This window comes from Colias philodice, chromosome 20 (assembly GCF_061535455.1).
Source record: "Colias philodice isolate Cphi_HAF_F1 chromosome 20, ilColPhil1 Martin Lab GWU primary, whole genome shotgun sequence".
NCBI classification, from domain to species: domain Eukaryota; kingdom Metazoa; phylum Arthropoda; class Insecta; order Lepidoptera; family Pieridae; genus Colias; species Colias philodice.
This window is the reverse complement of record NC_143105.1, coordinates 7,145,072-7,165,622: the sequence shown is the minus strand read 5'-3', so window position 1 is coordinate 7,165,622 and position 20,551 is coordinate 7,145,072. Positions and strand designations below refer to the sequence as shown.

At 35.4% G+C, this 20,551-nt stretch overlaps 1 protein-coding gene and 1 long non-coding RNA gene across 6 annotated transcripts in view; one reads left to right on the top strand and one right to left on the bottom strand.

The window, feature by feature from the left end:
* Positions 1-20,551, bottom strand: part of LOC149479547 (rho guanine nucleotide exchange factor 17) — a 108,706-nt gene that overhangs the window by 46,891 nt on the left and 41,264 nt on the right. The gene's annotated exons all lie outside the window — the stretch shown is intronic.
* Positions 12,539-14,188, top strand: LOC149479548 (uncharacterized). Its single transcript, XR_016317236.1, has 2 exons — positions 12,539-13,339; positions 13,965-14,188. It is a non-coding gene; the product is annotated as an uncharacterized LOC149479548 (long non-coding RNA).

Genomic DNA, 20,551 nt, shown 5'->3' with positions numbered 1-20,551 from the left:
ATACATTAGTCGATACTAACTGTGTTGTTTTATAAATAATAAATATAATGATACGATTATCATTATATTTATAAAACAACACAGTTTGTTAGCATTGGAAAACAATGATACATTTAATGCAAAAATATGTGAATTGAAACTATAACGCATCATTCTCTATACAAAATGTTATGTTACGTATCTATTTTTCTTCATGCTTCCAAACACTTTAACATTTTTATAGTATTTACACTCAATTCAAAAACAATCGCTTATAAATCAAGTGAAATCCGAAATGCAGATAATGCGACATCCATACTAATATTATAAATGTGAATGTAACTCTGTCTGTCTGTCTGTCTGTTACTCAATCACGCCTAAACTACTGAACCAATTTGCATGAAATTTGGTATGGAGATATTTTGATACCCGAGAAAGGACATAGGCTACCTTTTATTGCGAAATATGTACCACGGGCGAAGCCGGGGCGGACAACTAGTTTTATCATATATCACGGAACCACCAATTTTAATAAACGCTTAACCACGTGTACAACCTCCATAAATTTAACGCGTAAATTTGGTAGTTTATTAACTCGAACAGTGAAAACGTCGACTTTATACATTTAGGTCAGGCAATTGCCTCAACGTCTCTTACTTTGGAAATTCACAGGTATTGTTTGATACAGTACCCCTAGTGTGAGTTTGATCGAGTACGAAACGTTACTATCGCGTCTGCGTCACAGCCGAATTAGTATGGGAAATCGAACAGCGCCCCTAGTGGACGTATGGGGAAGCTTTGATTCCCCATACAAATTTCGCTGTGAAGCAGACGCGATAGTAACGTTTCGTACTCGATCAAACTCACACTAGCCCCTCTGTTTATGTAATTAAGTACGATTTATGCCAGATCGGGATGCAAAACCAACATTTTGTTTGAGATAATAACAAAAATAAACGCTACACTGACCGTGAGTCACTCATCAACTTTTATAAGCCCTATTGGATATAAAACATGCCTACTAATAATTTTGTATGAACGTAAAAACTAGCGAACATGAAAATTGTAGGAGGTTTGTAACAGGGTACGCAAACATAATTACGTCAAATATTTGAGCATATAATATCTTAGATAATAATTGTACCTACGGTTAAGGTGCACCCGACCTACTCAATGCCCTAGGCCTAGATGAAATTCCTATGGTTCTATCTTCCATATCTCATTCATTAACAACATTCTTATTGATGACAACAGAAACTACCTTTTCCATTAAACTTACAAAATTCTAATCTTATATATAAAAATGAATCGCAAAATGTGTTGGTAAGCGCATAACTCGAGAACGGCTGAACCGATTTCGATAATTCTTTTTTTATTATATTCCTTGAAGTACGAGGATGGTTCTTATGTAGAGAAAACGTAAACATGTACCACGGGCGAAGCCGAGGCGGACCGCTAGTAATCAATGAAATTAAAAACCATAGGCTATTTTCATCCGCTTTACGTCCACAGCCGCTAAACTGAAGTCTATCGCCTAAACTTTGTTTGGAACAATTTACGTAGGACCGACGTCATCAAAGCGTCACTCCGCTAAAATATATAGAAAATCATGAATGAAATAATCTAATTATAGATACCTCAAAATGTTCCGTAAATAAATGCCGTTTCATTATTTACGTGAAGTATATATTGGGCTTGAAATATCTAGTGAATAGGCAAACCGGGATGCATCTCTATTTTATGAACTTGCATGTTACTAGGTGTAGAATTACATGTCTGCGGACGCGGTTCTACCGAATACCCGCGGCCCCGTCAATAAAGCGGCACGGCGGAACACAGTGGAGTTTAGTCGGTAGGACCCTGCACCCAGGAGTCAGGACTCTTCCCCCGAGTGCCCTGGGTATGCCTAAATGCATTCTCCACTATAAAAAAAGGTGTAGAATTACATGGACCATTTATAGGTAGGTACCTACCTATGTTTAATTCTGAGCCAAGTGAAAAGAGTAGTTTTGCTAACATGTACTTTGCCCATGTAGGTGGAATTGCAGAAAAAACTATTCCCCTCGGTCCGGAGTTGTCCTCTCGGTCGGATACTATAACAAACTTTTTAGATAAACTTACTTTTAAAGAACAAAACATCTGATAAAAAGCAAAAAACTAATGGGTAGAATAACAAAAGTTTACTATCCATAAAATTCATTTTCATAGACTACAAGCGGTCCGCCCCGGCTTCGCCCGTGGTACATGTTTACGTTTTCTCTACATAAGAACCATCCTCGTACTTCAAGGAATATAATAAAAAAAGAATTATCGAAATCGGTTCAGCCGTTCTCGAGTTATGCGCTTACCAACACATTTTGCGATTCATTTTTATATATAAAGAAGACTAGCGGTCCGCCCCGGCTTCGCCCGTGGTACATGTTTACGTTTTCTCTACATAAGAACCATCCTCGTACTTCAAGGAATATAATAAAAAAAGAATTATCGAAATCGGTTCAGCCGTTCTCGAGTTATGCGCTTACCAACACATTTTGCGATTCATTTTTATTTATAAGAAGATTATCTAGTAGCGTAACCACTCATTAAATTTCAATGTAAAAATATTACCCTTTTAAATCAGTATCAAACTTATCCATTAATTATCTTCCTTTCTTAAATCTATCAAACCTTATCTCCGATACATGATTGCGATATTCCGATTTCCGACAAAAGTTAACAAACAGACAGCCACATAGAAAGTAAGTCGAAGTATCAAAGATCTTTGCATCTATGGTAAAAGTTGTTTACGTTAATAACAATGGTTTATCAAAACATCTCGGATAGCAGATAGGAATTTATAGTACCGTTAATTCATTTATACTATGCTCAATTAATTCAATTCATCGCAAGTTAAAGGTTAGTTTCTTTGTAAGTGTGAAGGTACTTCAAACTAATTGTTGTTCTCATGAGTAGTATGTATACCTATATTGATCTGATGTAAGTATGTAGTTATTTTAAAAACGTGTCTGTGTGTGAATTCGATGCGAATGGAACACTGTGTGAACATAGACGACGCGGTTGGCGCAGTGGTAAAGTAACTGCCTACTGAGCCGACGGTCCCGGGTTCGATCCCCGGTCAGGGCAAATATTTGTGTGATGAACTCAATTATTTGTTCTTGGGTCTGGGTGTTATTATCTATATGTATATGTATTTATTAAATATTATATTATATTTCGTCGCCTAGTACCCACAACACAAGCCTTAATTGAGCTTACTGTGGGACTAGGTCGATTTGTGTAATAATATCCTATAATATTTATTTATTTATTTATTTATAGTTTCAATACCCACTCTATACATGTATGTTATCTGCATGTATCCTATTTCTAGAAGGCATTGATCCAGAAAAAGTATAATTATTAACGTAACTAGAATTTTATTTTAAACTCAGGAAAAGCGCAACAATACAATAACTAGGAATGAAGCTAGGATATACTTATAAAAAAGCAGCAGCTTATTAGCAGCAATATTAGATTCATATTTTACTAAAATGCATAACTATTTATCCATAAGGGACGAAAATACAAAGCACTCAAGAAATTTTTCCAATCATTTCCGACTCCAATTGGTGAATAAAGCAAAAGCAGAACATTTTCCATTAATTTTTAAAGTAAACAGACGCTTCGTTGAAACATTGTTCAGATTTTAAAAATGTCTTCAATGTCATTGTAGAAATATTGATTTTCTTTGTAAATGCCAATCCCATCAAAAACATCCTGTAAAAAACCCAAGTCTCGCAGCTCAGTCTTTCTACCGTCAAAAGTTGTGAGATCCATGTAATACCAAGTCGGTTAATCTATTTAGTGTCTACTTGAAGGACCTTCTGTCTTAAGTTATTACATAAGTTATTATCATGCCAATATTAAAAATATTTAACGTTTTAAACAAATAGATCGACTTGGACATCGCTTGATTTGATTATTAGTATGTATCACACTACACATACAGCACGACGGGCCAGCGACCAACATAAAGAAGAAGAGAAAAAGAATCTAATATTATAATATTGTAATATTCATTTTGTTTTCATGCGATGTCCAAGTCGATCTATTTGTTTAAAACGTTAAATATTTTTAATATTGGCATGATAATAACTTATGTAATAACTTAAGACAGAAGGTCCTTCAAGTAGACACTAAATAGATTAACCGACTTGGTATTACATGGATCTCACAACTTTTGACGGTAGAAAGACTGAGCTGCGAGACTTGGGTTTTTTACAGGATGTTTTTGATGGGATCTCACTTCTTTTTGTAGAGCCTTTCTTTTTGATACCACCACCAACCACCAACTGCATAAATAACTTTGTAATCCCATATATTTATATGGGATTACAAAGTTATTGATGCAGTTGGTGTATTTGGAAAACTGGACCGAAATTACAAAATATTTAAGTTTTCCCATGATTAAGACACTAAACTCTATATGTATTCCAAATATGAAGCTTCTAAGTCTGCTAGAAGTGCCTTGGACTTTTGATGATCGGTGAGTCAGTGAGTGACAAAATTTAGAAACTTTAACAAGTTGTCATTCTTAAACTACTGGTTCAAATTGACTGAAATTTTAAATATTCCGTGTTTATACAATGCCGGATTAGTTACTGAAGATTCAGGTTTCTTGCTTTATCCACAACCGAATTATAGGGGGTCGAAAAAGGCCCGAATTGCTTCGAGAAAAGGATGGTACGGCCGTGCCGCTTTTTTTTTGCTCGACTTGGCGGGGGCACTGCCGTGCCCCCAGATGTAATTGTTTGTTCATTGAAATCTGTCTCCTTTAGCGCAGTAGTTAGAGCTTGAATATAACATGCAATGATGCGTAAGGTTCGACTCCCGATAGAAAACTATTAATTAATTCTGACAGATTATCTTCTTACTTGTTTAACTTGAAAAAGATGATAGAAACAGGGGGTACAATTTTTTCCACTGGCGATGAAATGGGAATTTTTTACTTGAAGGTACCTAGTTGATTGAAATTTTATTTTAAAATTTATAATCGTAGTAATTCCTCAATTACGAAGTGACTAAATAATGCTCAGAACAGGATTTACTGATTTCTGAAAACAAGTAGACACGTCATATAATGCTACAGCCTACACATTACAGATACCTAAGTATTTAAAAATAGTCGTTGATGACATTGTAGAATGGCACAGAGTAGTAAGGTATATAACACAACGAAGAAAACCTGTTTTTAGCAAAGTTTGTTGAAAATAGTCCTCATCTCCAATAATTAATGCATTTTCATTATTAGAAGAACAGCTTTAATCATTTGCTCATCCTAAATAAGAAACTAAAACGCGTCATAGAAATCACCCATCACTTTCCTATCCGCACATTATGTTGCTTACCCCGTAGAAGGCAAATCGGCGGCGCTTGAGTTTCAGTTAACATTAGCACATCATTTAATTCATCAATTAATTATTCAAAAGAAACGTACTTTTAATCTCTTTTACTTAATTACCTATTAAAACTTTAACAAATCAACGTATATTATGTAGCTAAATTCAAAATTAAATTTTCTTTACTATATCCCAACTTACTACCTACATAGTTTTAGTTACTATGTAAACACAAGGCGCTATAAATATCTATCTATTTTAACTATCCGGTCAAATAAGGCTCGGATTGGAGCATGAATGAACGTAAACACTGGTTGACGCACTAGTGACGCGAGTGACGCGGTATAGTGACTGCCAACTGGCCACGCTTGTAGTATGTCGATATGTTGCATTGTTTATAATTTTCTGAGATTCTAGGATCTATGAGAAATCTTTATTTTCTGTTAAATAGTCATGGTAAATAGTTTTGGGCGGACTTAAAAACTGCACAACTTGCATTCCCTTTTTCAACCCTGTAAAATTGATTTAGGAAAAAAGCGTCAAATCTATGCTAAACCACCTCCCAAAACTAGCGGTTCGAAAAACTTTCGGAAAAACGATCAATCATTAATTCAATGTAAGTAATAATAGATATACATTATACATATAAGTAAAATAATATTGTTCAGCATTTTATTGATCAATCTGTCCAAACAATTAAACATCTAAAAGCAACTAATTACCAAATCCTACGACATTGTATCTGCCCTGTGAATCACAAGCGCTTACTGAAACATAACCATCACCCATCAATAAATCGACCGCGCCCTACATCGCTTAACAGCGCGTAGCAACCGTGGAAAATTTATACTCTACATACTGCGATTCCTTCATCAGTATAAATTTAACAAATGCAATAAATATTAAATAAATAGCGGGTCAAAGACTTAGTAAATAAAGTAAATAATCTAATGATTTTAACGCTTATTTGAGTAAAACGGCTTAACTATTGCCAAGTCTTCATACCAAATGTGTTGTGGTAAAAATATCGCCATATTGTGTTCGGGCTACACGGTCTGTCACAGTTTCATGCATGCGCAAACTGAACTTAGTTAAAAACTTTAGAGATAATATCAAACACTTATAGTTTATACAGTTTAATGTAAATAAAGAATGCAACTGCAATTTTAGGTCTTTGTAATTTTAAACTACACGGACACTATGGATGCTGTTTGGAATGTAGTTTTTCTTTCTCTTGTAAACAATAATAAAAGAAAGATGCTTTATTATCGCAGCTATAGCAATTATAAAAGTCTAAGAACACAACACACTCCTTACGTTAACATGTAACATCATACATATTGAAAACTAAACCCCGTTCAAAATGAATAAACGCTATCAAAAGCTTCATGCAAAAACATCGTCTGGCTCGACCACGAGAGATATATCCAACCCGATTTAGCCCATATTCGTAGACTATAAATAATTCAGTGGTCTCGACTTTATGTCGATTTCAATCTATCAATAGATAAATATTTAACGCGACTTTTGTGTTTCGAAGACGGGTTTATTGGAAATACATTTAGGTAGCTGCTTATAGTTTGAAGGACATTTGAAATATTTATTAATTATAGGGAAATTGTATTGACCCATAAAATGATTAAATACGTTGACAAAATTGTGACCTGAAAACCACTAGGTATACACTTTTCGACCTTTGGTTTATATTATAGTCTTTACTCTATAAATTATAATAAAGAGATTTTGTTTGCTTGTATACCTACCTACATTTCAAAATATTCGGATAAGAATTTGTCGTATATTAACAGAATTAAACACTGGATAATTTCGCTAAATGTAGGTACCAAAGAGTGTAAACATTTATTTTGTTTACAAATTTTGTGATCGTGTGGCAGCACAGAATACAAATAGTGGTATAGAGACACATACAACATGAATTGGCATTGAAAAGAAAAATCTTATTTGCACACTAGGATATCGTGAATGTAATCACACCCCCGAGACATTAAAATTAAATATAAAATAGCTGTCACATATCGTTGTTTGCACACACACACACACACACACAGATACCTCGCGTACACGCGCATATGTGTGCAAAGTCTATACCACAGATATAATACTATACCTACTTACTGTATTACAGAAAACTAAAATTACAAAATACAGCGCATACATATTAAATCATAGAGATTTTGCTTTCAAGAGGGTTGTCAGGATGCGACCTTGAAATTTTAATCTCAACGCGCCTAAAGAAGTTTCACTTCAAAAAAGGGTTCGTTCGAATGTCGTTTCTATATGAAATATTATTACGTATTCTTTGTTGGAGCAGTAAAAACTTACGGATGGTTAGTTTGGCGAGGTGCCAAAATGGTTTCGTTGAAAAACTCCGCGAATGCCGGCCGTTAGGCGACAGTACTCAACGATTGGAAATAAAATAAATATTCTGCTTTGGGAACGGGAAATAATAAACGGTTTGAATCGATTTATAATACGTGGATTTTAAATGAAATTTGATGGCTATTTTATATGACTGATCCTTTTGGATTTTTTTTATAAATTATAAGAAGCAATATAATTACTTAAATGATAATTTTGTAATATTATTTATTTCTGAGGACTAATAGATATTATTCACAGCTGATAACATTCAGTAAGTATATAAATATATTGTTTATTAACATATCAATTAAATTCACATTTGTTCATCCACTCGATAAAAGAAACAATTATAATGTTAAATATAAACTTCTACTACCTATACAATATTTAAAAATCCATTCGTTTCTTTCATATCAACCTACGTAAAATTAAATTTTCATGCTATCATTTCAACTCATTTCTTTGAATACACTCGATATCAAGAAAATAACCTATATTTTTATACTAGCTCGTAAATGTCATAGGTGAGAAACACTATAAAGTATTTTATTTTAAACTATAATTTCAAATAATACGTTGATCTTATTATTTCTTGATTGTTTATTTTTTTATCTGTGGAAGCAATACAAACGAAAATTTTACTCCTTCAATCCATACTAATATTATAAATGCGAAAGTAACTCTGTCTGTCTGTCTGTTACTCAATCACGCCTAAACTACTGAACCAATTTGCATGAAATTTGGTATGGAGATATTTTGATACCCGAGAAAGGACATAGGCTACCTTTTATTGCGAAATATGTACCACGGGCGAAGCCGGGGCGGACCTCTAGTTTTAAATAAATTGTCGTAATGAGGAAAAGATAGAAGAATATACATATTTAAACATTGATGACTAAAAAGTTCTTAAGGGAATTCCAAACTGTTGATGACGAAAGAAGAAGACAATAAACTTGTGCGTATATAGTTTAATATTTAAAAATTACAAAGTGCGTTTGGTAGAATAATTTTAGTGAGGGAGTGTCCTGCTCGGCGGTTGCGTGGCGAGTCGAAGTCGTAGAGGACAGTGGGGTCAATCCGCGGCCAATCGCACGGCGCGGCGACGTGACGACGCGATGACGCAGTCGCAACGCTCCGTTCCGCACGATTTTGTTGCGGCAACATGCTCCCGGCCTTGGAACGTGCTGGTTCCAACGAACTGTCGACCACGAAGCGAAGAATCAGCTATCTGGTGAAGGAAGCGGACAAATTTTAGTGAACGCCCGACGCACGATGCCGTCTGCAGTACGAATGTCGGCCACTCGTGCTACTCCATCCTTCCCCGGATATGTCGCGTGGATGCGCCCCAAGCTCCACTTCAACGGCGGCAATCGGTCGTCCTTAATGAGAACGAGCGTGTTCTCCTTGAGATCCCCCTTGTGCTGGTGCCATCTGGTTCGCGTTTGCATCTCGGAGACATACTCTTTGGACCAACGATTCCAAAAGTGCTGGCGTATTTGTTCCACCCTCTGGAACCTCGGGAGACGAAGCTCAGGCACGTCGTATAGCAGCTCAGCCGTTACAGGTGCAGTCAGCGGACGACCAACCAGGAAATGTGCAGGGCTAAGTGGAAGGAAATCATTGGGATCTGTGGAAAGATGGGTCAAAGGACGGGAGTTCAGGACAGCTTCAACCTGGGTCAATACTGTGCTAAACTCCTCGAACGTTAGATGTGCGTTACCTACTACACGTTTGAGATGGTGCTTGCAGCTTTTTACTCCAGCTTCCCACAATCCCCCGAAATGACTAGCGTAAAAAGGTATCATTTTAAAATTAATATTTTGCGAAGTTGCATATATGCTTTAATTTCATCAGAACAGGTAGCTAAAAATTTTTTGAACTCATTCATGAGACCGACAAAATTCTTCCCATTGTCAGAAAAGATAGTCACGGGTGTACCTCGCCGCGATATAAAACGTTTCAAAGCTAATAGATATGATTCCGACGATAGATCGCTAACAAGTTCCAAGTGAACCGCGCGTGTAACAAAACATATAAATAAGCATATGCACGATTTTTGTAATTTAGCACCTCTGCCTTTACGATTCAACGTGAACACTGGGCCAGTGCAGCGTAGTCGACAGTCGACACCACAACGTATAAACGGATAACCTGGGTCCAGACGCTCCTGCGGTAGATTCCCCATAATAGGCGCGACCGTAGTCGGTTGCAGTCGTGCGCAGCGCATGCACGAATGTACCACCTTCCTAGCGAGGTTTCTGCCGCCGACCGGCCACCACATCTCTCTGATCGTAAACAGTAGAAGCTGTGGCCCGGCGTGGAGTAAACGTTCATGCTCGAACCGAAAAAGCAAAAGTGAAAAATGATGATTAGCTGCGATTAAAATAGGAAATTTTTTATTAAAACTAAAATTTGGCGAATTTTGAATACGCCCACCTACACGAATTAAATTATTATTTGCGTCAAAGAATACATTTAATTTAGAAATTTGATTGTAGCCTGATATATTCGTTATATTTTTATTATTTTTAAGCGCATAGTAAATATCGGGAAACGATTCCTGTTGACTCAACTTTGCTAACGTTAATTCAGCACGATTTAATTCCTCGACTGATAATAAACCTGTCCACTTATTAGTTTTATTTCGCGCGTTATTAATAAAACGTAATACATGGGCAGCTGCGCGTTTAAGTCTATTATATTGTGAAAATCGAGAAAAAATAATTAAATTATCGTTTAAATTATTACTTATGTGACAACAAATATTTGTAGATTTAATTTCCGGTAAATCTGTATTAATTAATTTGGAATGTTTTAAATCGGACAATTCAAAATGTACATTATGTAAAAATAACGGACCCTCCCACCATAAAGATGAGGAGCTAAGCGCTTCTAGACTTTGCCCGCGTGAGACTAAATCGGCTGGATTATCCTTGCCTGCGACGTGACGCCATGGATGTTCCTTGGTCAGCTCGTGAATCTCTGCCGTCCTATTTTGAACATAAGGTTTTAATAAATTAATAGGCATACCAGCTAACCAACCTAAAACGATAGTTGAATCTGTCCAAAATACAATTTTATTAAAGTTTGAACGTAGTGATCCAATAAGCTTATAATATAATCGTGCACCTAACAGCGCACCACACAACTCTAATCTAGGTATAGATGTAGGTTTAGTCGGCGCGATCTTACCCTTCGAACATATCAAGCGCACTGTGACATCAGCTGTTGCATTGATCGTACGAGCGTATGCGCAAGCTCCGTACGCGACCTGTGAAGCATCGGTAAATATATGTAGTTCGGTTCGCACTGGATCAATGCACATAACGTGACGCGGTATTCGTAAACTGCTAAGAAAAGATAATCCATTTATAAATTTATCCCATATTTGCGAAATTTCGTTAGGAACCGATTCATCCCACGTCAATTTTAACAACCAACATCTTTGTAACAAATGCTTTGCGATAGTAATAAACGGACTCAATAATCCTAGCGGATCGTATATTTGTGAAGCACACGATAAAATAATACGTTTTGTCACTACTTCACTCTTTTGTATAATTTGCGTGAAATAATAAATATAATCATCGAGACTATTCCATCCGATACCTAAAGTTTTATTGTTACAAGTTTTATTCAGTAAACATAGATCGTGTGTTTGCGATTCATTAACGCTAGGCGTAATTAAATTTAAATTATGACTAAAAATCCATTTTCGTAATTTAATACATGCTGAATCTAAAAGACTACTAGTTTCTTTACAAATATTTTCTAATTCGAATATAGAAATCGATGAAACTATGAGATCGTCAACGTAAAAACAATTATTAATAGTATCGGCTACATACGGAATATTCGAGTGTTTGGCTAATTCCTTTAAACATCTACAACTTAGATACGGTGCGGATGTACGTCACGGTGTTGAGTCGGTACACCCTCAGCGGCTCTGAGGGATCATCCCGCCACAAGATCAGCTGCAGGTCACGCTGATCTTCAGCAATATTCAATTGCCTGTAAAATTTTTCAATGTCAGCGCATGCAACATACCTATTCTCGCGAAAACGTAATAAAATAGAAATCAAGTCACCTTGAATAGCAGGTCCAATCATTTGTATGTCGTTTAATGATACGCCGGAACTAGACTTCATACTCGCATCAAAAACTACGCGTAATTTAGTTGTGGTGGCGTGCTCCCTAAACACACCATGATGCGGTAGGAAATAGTGCGGATTCCCATACGTATTGACGAGACTCATATGACCTAAATTAATATACTCCTGTATAAAATCAGAATACATCTTTTTATAATTAGTATTTTGCTGAAGACGTTTCTCTAATGCGTAAAAACGACGTTTAGCTTGTGCGCGTGTATTACCTAATAACTCAGGTGATTGTTTCAACGGAATTGAAACACAGAAACGACCATCGGAAAGTCGACGTGTTGTGCGAATAAAATGTTCCTCACAAGCAATATTATCTTCGCTCGATAATTGCTGCAATTTATTGCTAGGCGCGGATAATTCTTCTAATTCCCAGAAATTCCTAACTAACTTATCGAGTGAATCATCTTCCGTGGATAATGTCGAATAATTACAATTAATATGTGATAATTTTTTATTACTAGTATACGGAAAAGATTTAATTGCACCTGACACTATCCAACCTAATTTGGTGTTTTGAAGGAAAGGACCACTTTTCAGGCGCATTTTTCCTTCGGTTATTAATTCCCAAAATAAATCAGCACCGATCAGTAAATCAATAGGTTGACTTTCGTAAAAATTGGGATCAGCTAACAATAAATTATGAGGAATATTAAACTGATTGAAATTAACCGTGGTTGTAGGCAATTTTGATGTAATTTGGGGCAAAATCAAACATTGAAAACGGGCAGTGAAGCTCCCGTCGCGCGATTTAATTTCAATGTTACAAGATTGCGAACATTGCGTAATAGAATTACCTACACCGTGAATATGTTGAGTGGACTGTAATATTCGTATATTTAATTTATTTGCAAACGATTGCGTTATAAAGGATCGCTCGCTTCCGCTATCTAGAACTGCGCGTGCGCAATAATACTCACCCGATTCATTATATACTTCAACTATCGCCGTAGACAATATGACAATCTGTTGCGAAGAATTGTCATCCTTTGTATGCATAACGGTTTGTGCGTGATTAATACATTGAAGTTGCATGTGTGCGTTATCTACTGAAACCACTGAAACGGGATGCGTATTAGTAAGCGAGGGGTGCTCGTACGTAGTTAACGTCACTGTATTTTGTTTAATTGGTGATAATTTAATTGCATCACAAAGTAAACTATTGTGCTTTTGTTCACACTTTCTACACGGACCAAAAAGACAAGTACCAACTAAATGACCTGGGCGCATACAATTAATGCATAAGTTTTTATCATTTATGAAATTAACCCTATGTTGCGGAGATAAGTCGAGAAACTTCTGGCATGAATACAGCTGATGCTTTTCGTTACATAGCAAACATGACTTGTAATGGCTGCGCGACTTATTGGATTGCGATTTAGATTGTTTGTTATCCGAAACTATGTTGCAATGAATTTTGGATGATGAATTTTTATTTTGGTAAGTAGAAAATTTATTTGAAATACTAGGTTTACTGTGATTTACGGATAGTGTAGTTAATAAATCGGCTTTTTCTTTAATGAATTCTAATAAATCGTTTAGTTTAATAATTTTGTCCTTATGTAATTTATAAAATGTGTTTTTAAATTGTTCCCACTCGCGTTCAGTGGTAGGATCTAACTTTGAAACTACGATATAAATAATCAAAGTGTCCCAGTATTCCGTGGGTTCTCCTAAGATTTTAAGAATACGTAAATTTTTTAAAACTGTATCAATTAAATTGTGTAATTGAATAGCCGATTCTCTTGAGACGTTTTGAAGTGAAAATATTGCCTTAATGTGACTTTGCACTATCAATCGCGTGTTATTAAAACGGTGTAATAAAAGCTCCCATGCAACCAGATAATTTTCGGATGAAAATTCAACGTTTTCTATAACGATTTTGGCATCGCCTTTTAAACTCGCCTTTAAATAATGAAATTTTTGAACCGGTGGTATTGTTTTCGAATTGTGAATTAAGGATGAAAACGTGTCGCGAAATTCTACCCAGTGTTCATGTGAACCGTCAAAGCTAGGTACAGAAATAGTCGGTAATTTTACTGAATCGTTATTAAAATTGTTACAGGTCGTATGGTCGTGCGCTAAGGAACAGTCAATGGATTTATTAACAGATCTATCCTCGGAATTATCTGGGTTTACCATGCAGTCCAGCATCGCCAGGACAACATAATATTCCCTCTCAAACTCTACGCGTGATTCTATGAGTTTATCCGTTTCTGACTCCGGGACAAGATCTTCGATTTTACTTTGTACTTGGTTGAAATCGTTCATTAAACTTTGTGCACCTGGTATACGTAATTTTAGTTCTGCCCTTTGATGTGTATCAAGATCCACGTTTTCAAAAGACGAAACATATTTCTTAAAATTCGTTAGCCTACATTTGATTAATCCCCTTTTTTTTCTCAAATCCTTAAGCTCCTTTTGCTCAGAAAGAGACATAATGACTGAAGTAAAAAGCTACAAGTACTTACGTGCCACGTGAAGCAGATTCTTCGGTTGCGTAAAAGCACGTGAGGAGGCAAGCAACACCGAAAGCTCTGGAATATACAAAGCACAGTATCACTCAGATGAAGCTTTACAGGGTTGGATAAATTAGCTGGCCGTCTTACCAAACTGCACTGTAATTTTGCGACTTCCTTGCCGATTGCGTCTCCAAAATCCAGGATGTGATCCGGTGTCGAAGGTCCAGAAAATGTTGATGACGAAAGAAGAAGACAATAAACTTGTGCGTATATAGTTTAATATTTAAAAATTACAAAGTGCGTTTGGTAGAATAATTTTAGTGAGGGAGTGTCCTGCTCGGCGGTTGCGTGGCGAGTCGAAGTCGTAGAGGACAGTGGGGTCAATCCGCGGCCAATCGCACGGCGCGGCGACGTGACGACGCGATGACGCAGTCGCAACGCTCCGTTCCGCACGATTTTGTTGCGGCAACACAAACACAGAAAAAAAATATTATTTCCTAATAATATTTTTTTTCTGTGTTTAGAATAATAAACTCCCGTAATATGAGTATTTTTAATAAAAGCCACGTGGTTCTTAATAATAATGAAAAGGTTCACATTACCTAATAACTGTGGAAAGTCAGGAAAAGCCAGTATTTAAAGACTAATTGAACAATAAATTGCTAGCGGAGAACTTAAGTGGTGCTATAAATTTTTAACTTGGTACAAGTGGAAAGTTGAATAAAACTACAATTTACTTGTATGAACTTTGTACCTAGTATTTAAATTGCTATTTCTATATTTTCTGTTTATAAAAGCTATCTAATAATTACCAGATTTCCAATTTGTCCCTTATTTAAAATATTATTAACTACGTTGGTACTTTTATTTAATTTTTCATACATAGGAAGTATGATTACGATTCCTAAATTTAGTTGTGGGAACGAAAAACGTATTGAATTAGACTTAATAGTAGTATTATTAAACCAAAACTATACTGCAAAATAACCCACATGGCGAAATTTAAAACTCAAACCCTACATATACAATGTAATAAATTACACAAAAACCTTCACACTTTTAGACTTATTAATGTAAAAGGTTACATTTTTGATCACGCGTTAAATATACGCCTTATAAGGCAATATAAAAACATGTGAAACTCAAAGGTTGAATTAAATTATACAATTCAAACTATAGAATATCGAATTATTTTAACTTTATCAATGTAGAAGAATTTTTATTATTTTAACTACAATTAAATTCGATACGCAAGTCAAAAAAAACGGAGAACTGTGAAGGAAACGACGTGAGGAAACTAGCATGATGAAGAATCAAAAGTTCGACGACATGTAACATCCGCCAACCCGCACTTGGCCAGCGTGGTGGATTATGGCCTGTACCCTCATAGGAAGCCCATGTCCCAGCAGTGGGAACACATATGGACTGATGAGGTGGAGAGGTATTTATAGATATAAAACATGGAGATAATATTTAATGAAAATTATTTTACGTTGTTTGAAAACAGTCAAGATAGAGAGGCTCGCTTTTCCTTCTTATTCCTTTATCTTCTCTCTTATATACTTTTACACTTACGATCTTATCCCATGTAGCCTGTCAGTACAGAATATAGTATAAGCCACTCGCATTCTAAATATTTCTCATACTAATCCTACACGATAGCTAATAAATATAAGGATTCGATTTGAATTCGGCAAGATAAATCAAATCCGAGTGCTTGTATGAGTCACATGAGAAATAGGGCATAGCGTCGCACTGCATTCGCCCGTCTATGTTTGTATATAGGTTACAAAGTAGACGAGCATGTCGATATTAACGAGGAATTAATATACTATCTTACTAATAATATAAAGGTGACGTTTATTTGTTTGTCTGAATATACAGATTAGAACTGCTTACTGGAGCGATTTAAAAAAAAATTCACTGATGAATATGTTCGTGATGATAAGTGAAGGGTCTACGGACAAAGCCAGGCAGCCCGCTTGTTAAGAACATTTATGGATTTGGAGATTTGTAAATTAAAATGTTGTAACCTAAGGCTGTAACAAATTACAGGGTTAGAACTTAGAAGTTGGATAATCCCGTATAAAAATACAATTTATATGTACATAACAAACACATGCAATGTATCTATTAAAGCCATTTAAAACTTACTTTTCACAATATATGCTTTAAAAGATTTTTCATAAGAAATTTAATATGGCAACTCATAATGAAATGCTTGTTCAAAGAAAATGTAGGGAAAGAGAAAATTTGTTCTTCGTGTAATGAACAAAAAAATGCCAATTTACTATGCATGGGTACTATGTGATAATTAGGGTTGTAACGGAGGCCTACTTAGCGGAGGCGGAGGCGGATGCGGAGGTGAAGAGGTTCGCCTCCGCGGATGCGGAGGTTAACGGAGGCGGAGGCGGAGGTGTAATTTGTTCGGAAAATTTATAATTATCGTCTACTTCTACAAAGTACTACCAAATTTCACTCGTTTTCGGCTTCATCACGTTATTTAAATAACATCTATACTAATATTATAAAGCTGAAGAGTTTGTTTGTTTGTTTGTTTGAACGCGCTAATCTCGGGAACTACTGGTCCGATTTGAAAAATTCTTTCGGTGTTAGATAGCCCATTTATCGAGGAAGGTTATAGGCTATATAACATCACGCTACGGCCAACAGGGGTGGAGCCACGGGGGTGAAACCGCGCGGAGCAGCTAGTAACTAATAATTACGCACAAAATTACTTAAAAGTTAAAACAATCACGGCTCAATCGCGGTACCGAACGCTTTGACAAGTTGATTCCTGTTATTCATTCACTCACACTCCCACCACCCGCTTGGCCGTGTTCCCGTGGCTTAAGCAAACTCGACCATTTCACTTGAAAACACGCAGCCGAGCGGCCGCGTCGCCTAGCGTCGCTCCTTGCGCGTTGTTTGTGATCGTAAATGAACTTCCGATATGGCTCCGCATAAATTTTGCGGAGGCGGATGCGGAGGCGGAGGTTAAATTCTTTGCGGAAGTTCCGCAGTAACGGAGGCGGAGGCGGAGCTCCGTTACAACCCTAGTGATAATTACTTCGGTGTTTCACAGCAATACTTCATGCTTTATAAAACGTATTCTTTATTATCTAGTCTTTTTTTTAAGTCCGCTTCAATTTAACAATAACTATATCTAAACAACTTTTTCCATAATAAATTTATTATTTACTAGAGGTCCGCCCCGGCTTCGCCCGTGGTACATACTACATATTTCGCAATAAAAGGTAGCCTATGTCCTTTCTCGGGTATCAAAATATCTCCATACCAAATTTCATGCAAATTGGTTCAGCAGTTTAGGCGTGATTGAGTAACAGACAGACAGACAGACAGAGTTACTTTCGCATTTATAATATTAGTATGGATTATATTTTAAATATATTTATAATGTATCTACCGACAGCATTGAATGTTTTGCAATGATCTTCATGATAGTGTTGTGTTGTGCATAAGCCCGTGAATATATCGGTTTGTGTACGACCAAATATAATTTTTTTTTGACAATCATCATGTTATATCTACATAGTTGTAAGTTAGGTATGTAAAGTTTGCATTTAGTATTTATTATATATTCTATGATTTAGATCTGTTGCGATCGAAAATATCTATAATTTCATCGCATTTCGCCCACTTTATTCACAAATCCATCTTCCTAATAAATATAATAAAACCTCATAAGTCATAACTCATAACCAAACATATTCAATGCCAGGTATATTATTTTTAAAATTATCGAAGTTTATTATTAATCTGTGAATGTTTATTTTTGTAAGTAGCGGTCGATAAAAATTAATCGTTCCGATTCGCGCCAACAGCCGGCGCCGCCATTTTGTATTTTTAATTTGGCGCCATTAATATAATTAGAGATGTCGCTGTGGTTCAGAAACATTGCGAATTGCAATGTTTTGAAATTATTTATACTCATAAGAACTAGTTTAGATCTAATATTAAACTGACTTACTAATACTGTTATTACCTACTACTAGCATCTTTTCCGTTTAAGATAGGAAAACTCCAGGTTAAAAAATATTTGTATAGCGTATGGCACTGCTACTGAAGGTGTGGTTCTACTGGAAAAATAACTTTCAAAGTAGATTATCTTCCTTAATAGGTACTTGCCTACCTTTAAATTACGTTAATTCAACTACATATTGTATAATTAATTCCGAAATCAAAAGATACATGCCTCAATCATTGAGATAATATTACTACGTATGGAGGAGACACCACGAACAAAATCTGTGCGCCATTTTTTTGCTCTAACTAAGTTTTAAAAATTATTATTTAGTTAGGTACTTAACGATGAAAGTTATTCCTTTGCACTTTTCCGTATTATTTGTGCAATATCGTAACACACACGAAGGCATGTTTGATGCGTTTCACTTTAAAACCATTAAAAAATACCGCTCAACATACGTCACATGACGTATGTTGAGTGGAACATAAGTGATGTAGGCGGTGTCGTCTCCTATTAATATTATCTCAATGGCCTCAATCATTTTAAACAACTAACACAACACAAAATTTATTTAATTCTCAATACATACTTAACTACACATACGTTCCGCCAGTTAAAATTGACGTATAACATTGTAAACACGCTTTGATGACTAGTAATGTTTTCAAAACTAGGTTAATTCCCATATTGACCTAATTTACCCCTTTACAAGGTCAATCACACTCCACGACCTTCGCAGTATATTTACATTTTTCACATAGCTTCTTGGTGTGTCGCAATGATTATTTCGATACATTTATCTTGTAAGGCAGTTCGGAAACAACCTTAATTTCATATAAATTACGATAATTGTAATCGTTTTACACTCTGTGGCGTTCATTCATGTAATTTGACAGATTAATTTGAAAAGTTATCTGTCTCTTTCAGTGCGCTTTGTGACATGAATAAAAGATACAAAGTACCGGCAGCTTTTAAGTTTGACTGAGAAAGTTTACAAGGGGCATCAATTTTATTTTACGATTATTAAACATGTATTTTGTATACCTTATAACTATAAAAAATCGCTGATCATCATAATGCAAAATGCTTATCCATTTCATAATATTTTTTTTTAATTAGCTTACGTGCTGTTAAATAAATTCTTCAAAAAAAGGGTACATACATCTCTCATTAAGGCACTTTCTTAAATTGTAAGGAATTGCAAAAATACACAACGATCAGCGATGCGATGCTGACTAATTGTGAATATTAGTGTTTACTTAATTTATTCAGGCGAATAAAATGTTTCAGTAACTAATTAAATTAAACAATAATTCTCAATAACACAATTTTTCTTTTTCAAATCGAGAAGTTTCTGAGTGTAGAGCGTTGAAATAAACTCTTCAGAAATATAATTTATAAAGATATGTTTTATGTGAAATATGACATTTATTTCTTGCGAAACATTTTTAATGCAATTAATATGATCACAATTCACATATAATTATAATTAGTCTACGAATACGCAATGCATACCAACGGACATGCAATTAAAATTGTTTTTATATTACGATTTTGGAATTGTCAATAAAATATTTTGTAATCGAGAGCGATAGCAGTGAAAGTCAGAAAATTAATCAGATACTGCGCTGATACTTTTCATTCACATTTTTTATATTGCTTTAATAAGATTAATTTCTCATTCGATTTTGATTAATTTTTATATTAAAATTATACGATTATCTACAACTCTATTATACACTCACCGGCACGGAATCTTGGCCACTGCAAATTTTTGGGTAAAATAGCACTATTTCTTTTCTACTACAAAATTCAATAAAAATTTAATCAAAACTAGTTACTTTAATTTTTTTACTAACTTTTAGTAATAATTGGAAGTTGATAAGAAGAACTACCGCGTAGATATGAATTAAACAAGAATTTACGCTTTTCCTGTGAAATTTAAATGATTTCTTAAAAAATGCACAAAAATTAGAAAGAACGTTTCCATAAAAAATATTGAACCTTTTAATATAGGGTGTTTCCTTCTCTTTCCTTAAACACTGTTTGCATCCAGTCTGGCATACTCTAGAAGACATTTTTGATGTCCACTTGAGCTATAGTATACCAAACGGCCCCAGCTGTATTTCTAAGCTTATCTAACATTGGTGCTGGGTTGGAATCGAACTTAATGTTTCTTTTAAGCATGTCCCAGATGTGTTC